At 40.8% G+C, this 3,802-nt stretch overlaps 1 non-coding gene across 1 annotated transcript; it reads left to right on the top strand.

Moving 5' to 3' along the window:
* The first annotated feature begins 3,062 nt into the window (after positions 1–3,062).
* Positions 3,063–3,169, top strand: LOC127124835 (small nucleolar RNA R71). Its single transcript, XR_007804312.1, has one exon. It is a non-coding gene; the product is annotated as a small nucleolar RNA R71 (small nucleolar RNA).
* The last annotated feature ends 633 nt before the right edge of the window (positions 3,170–3,802 follow it).

Genomic DNA, 3,802 nt, shown 5'->3' with positions numbered 1-3,802 from the left:
TTTGTCCTAAGACCGCGCCTACAACATAGTCACTAGCGTCACACATGATTTCAAAAGGTAATCTCCAATCGGGAGGTTGCATGATAGGTGCGGTAATAAGAGTTGTTTTCAGTTATTCAAACGCTTCTAGGCATTTGTCGTCAAATATGAATTCGGTGTCTTTCATCAGTAAGCCAATCAGTGGTTTGGTGATTTTTTAGAAGTCTTTAATGAATCGCCGGTAGAAACCGGCGTGTCCTAAGAAGCTTCGTATTTCTCTTATGGTTTTCAGAGGCTGGAGGTTTTCTATAACTTCTATTTTGGCCTTGTCGACTTCAATCCCCTTGTTGGATACTATGCGTCCGAGCACGATTCCTTGTCAGACCATGAAATGGCATTTTTCCCAGTTTAGCACGAGGTTCACTTTTTAGCATCTTTTTAATACCATTTCAAGATTCGATAAGCAGCCTTCAAAGCTCTGTCCGCATACAGAGAAATCGTCCATGAAGACTTCCATGATGTCATCTATGAAATCAGCAAAAATTGACATCATGCATCTTTGGAATGTTGCGGGAGCGTTACACAGTCCGAATGACATTCGTTGGTAGGCGAATGTACCATAGGGACATGTGAAGGTCGTTTTCTCTTGGTCGTCGAGATGAATAGGAATTTGGAAGAATCCCGAATAATCGTCTAGGTAGCAGAAGTGAGAATGCTTAGCCAATCGTTCAAGCATTTGATCAATAAACGGTAAAGGAAAATGATCCTTTCGAGTGGCTTTGTTTAATTTTCTATAGTCAATACACATTCTACTTCCAGTAACCACTCTTTGTGCTATAGATTCTCCTTTTTCATTGTTAACAATTGTGACGCCTCTCTTCTTTGGTACGACATGTACTGGGATGACCCATTGACTATCGGATATTGGGTAGATAATACCTGCTTCTAACAACTTTTGCACTTCTTTCTTTACTACATCACTCAGGATGGGATTTATCCTTCTTTGATGTTCTCTATAGGTCTTATTGTCTTCCTCTAGCATTATGCGATGCATGCATATGGAAGGGCTTATTCCTTTCAAATTTGAGATATTGTAGCCTAAAGCAGTTGGGTATTTTCTCAAAACATGTAGAAGTTTTTCGGTCTCTATCTGTCTTAAGTATGCATTTACTATTACAGGTCGCTCAAGTTCAGTGTCTAGGAATTCGTACCTTAGATTTTTGGGTAACGTCTTAAGTTCTAGGGTTGGTTTCTCTGGGCAAGGCATATGATCGGGCGTTAGTGCTAGGCATTCGCTTAGGTTGTCATCTTGGTATTCCTTACTTAAATTTTCATCTTCAAAAGTAGGAGGCCTTGGAATTTTCAGTATTTCGGAGTATGATGTTTGTTCATTCTCCATCTCTCTTATGCATTTGCCGATGACATCTAGTAGACAACATGTGTCGTCTATAGCTGGTGCCTTTAGGAATTGCATCAAAATGAATTCGACATTTTCCTCACCAACTTTGAAGGTTAGATTGCCTTTCTTAACATCTATGATAGCTCCGGCTGTAGCTAGGAATAGTCTTCCTAATATGATAGGGATGTTGGAATCCTCTTTTATATCCATGATTATAAAATCAGTAGGAATATAGAATTGTCATATGCGCACCAGAATGTTTTCTAGCATACCTACGGGAAATTTAACAGAATGGTCTGCAAGTTGTACGGACATCCTCATACGTCTTAGTTCTCCCATTTTTAGCCTTTCACATATGGACAATGGCATTAAACTAATAATGGCTCCTAAGTCGCATAGTGCTTTGTCGATGACAAACTTTCCGATTACATAGGGTATGGAGAAACTAATTGGGTCTTTTAGCTTAGGAGGCATATTGTTTTGTATTATGGCGCTACACTCAGCAGTAAGTGTAATGGTTTCGTTATCCTCTATCTCCTTCTTGTTAGATAAGATTTCTTTGAGAAACTTATCATATGAGGGCATTTGAGTTATGGCTTCTGCAAAGGGTATTGTGATATTCAATTGTTTTAGAAGCTCTACGGATTTTTTTAATTGCCCTACACTTTTAGATTTAACAAGTCTTTGAGGATAAGGGATAGGGGGTTTATACGGTGGTGGAGGCACATAAGGTTCTTCTTTCTCTACGGCCTCTTTCGTTTTTATCTTCCTCTTGTTCGTCTTCCTTCTCAGTTACCTTACCTGGGTCTTGATGCATGGATGGGTTTTGAGTTCTAGGGTCGGTCCGTCTAGTTTTGTCCTACTTCGTAGTATAATATCATTTGCATGACCTTTCGGGTTTGGTTGCGGCTGTCCAGGCAATGTGCCTGCAGGAGTAGCGGTAGGTGCTTGTTGTTGAGCCACTTGTGAGATTTGTGTTTCCAACATTTTATTATGGGTGGCTAATGTGTCTACCTTGTTTGCTAACTACTTGATTTGCTCGCTAGTGTGTATGTTTTGATTTAAGAAATCTTTATTTGTTTGGGCTTGGGTAGCTATAAAGTTTTCCATCATTATTTCTAAGTTTGATTTCCTAGGAGCATTTTGAGTGTTTGTGGCAGCTTTTTGATATCCTGGTGGTACAGCAGGTGCTTGGTTAGGTGCATACAATGAATTATTATTTTTGTACGAGAAGTTAGGATGGTTCTTCCAACCTGGGTTATAGGTATTTGAGTAAGGGTTTCCTTGAGCATAGTTCACCTGGTCAGTGGAGGTTCCTGTCAAGAGTTGACATTCTGGGGCAGTATGCCCTTGAACTCCACATATCTCGCAGTTTGGTGCTACGACAGCCATGGTGGTTGCTGGTGTTATGGTCAAGCTGTCTATCTTTTGAGTCAAGGCATCTACCTTGGCGTTGACATGATCAAGACTGCTTAATTCGTACATGCCTCCCTTCGGTTGAGGTTTCTCTACAAAGGTTCTTTCGCTTCCCCATTGGTAATGATTCTGGGCCATACTTTCGATGAGTTGATATGCCTCGTTGTATGGTTTATCCATCAGTTCGCCACCTGCGGCGACGTCTATTGTCAATCTTGTATTGTACAAGAGACCATTATAAAAGGTGTGAATGATCAGCCATTCTTCTAGACCATGATGTGGGCATAGCCTCATCATGTCTTTATATCTCTCCCAAGCTTCAAAAAGTGATTCATTATCCTTTTGTTTAAACCCCTTTATTTGGGCTCTTAGCATAGCCATCTTACTAGGTGGGAAATATCGGGCTAAGAAGACTTTCTTCAACTCGTTCCACGTAGTGACAGAGTTGGATGGTAGAGACTGGAGCCAAGCTCTAGCTCTATCTCTTAATGAAAATGGGAAAAGACGGAGTCTTATAGCTTTTGGGTTGACACCATTCGCTTTTACCGTGTCTGCGTATTGCAAAAATACAGACAAGTGTAGGTTTGGGTCCTCCGTGGGACTACCTGAAAACTCGTTTTGCTGTACGGATGACAACAGTGAAGGCTTTAGCTCAAAATTGTTGCCTTCGATCACAGGGGCAACGATGATGTTATGAGGTTCATCTTGTGAAGGGATTGCATAATACTTAAGAGGACGGTTTTGCACTCCTTCGGCCATCTCTGGATGAATAACTGATTCAGAAGTAGGAATGTTAAGGTCAGGAATATTTAGCTCAATACGATGTTCCCGTATCAAGTCTCGTATCCGGCGTTCTAATCTAAGATAACGCTCGGGTTCGTCGAATTGTAGCTTTAGTTTCTTGCCTTGAGAGCGAGTACTTGGCATACACTCGACAGATGTAGAAAGGGAAAAAGAATTATTTGCCTTAGTCTATACTGGGTAACGCTAGAGTTAGGATATCGACTA

The sequence above is a fragment of the Lathyrus oleraceus genome, chromosome 2 (genome assembly GCF_024323335.1).
Source record: "Lathyrus oleraceus cultivar Zhongwan6 chromosome 2, CAAS_Psat_ZW6_1.0, whole genome shotgun sequence".
NCBI lineage: Eukaryota > Viridiplantae > Streptophyta > Magnoliopsida > Fabales > Fabaceae > Lathyrus > Lathyrus oleraceus.
The sequence above is the reverse complement of the archived record's forward strand: the minus strand, read 5'-3'. Positions and strand labels throughout refer to the sequence as shown.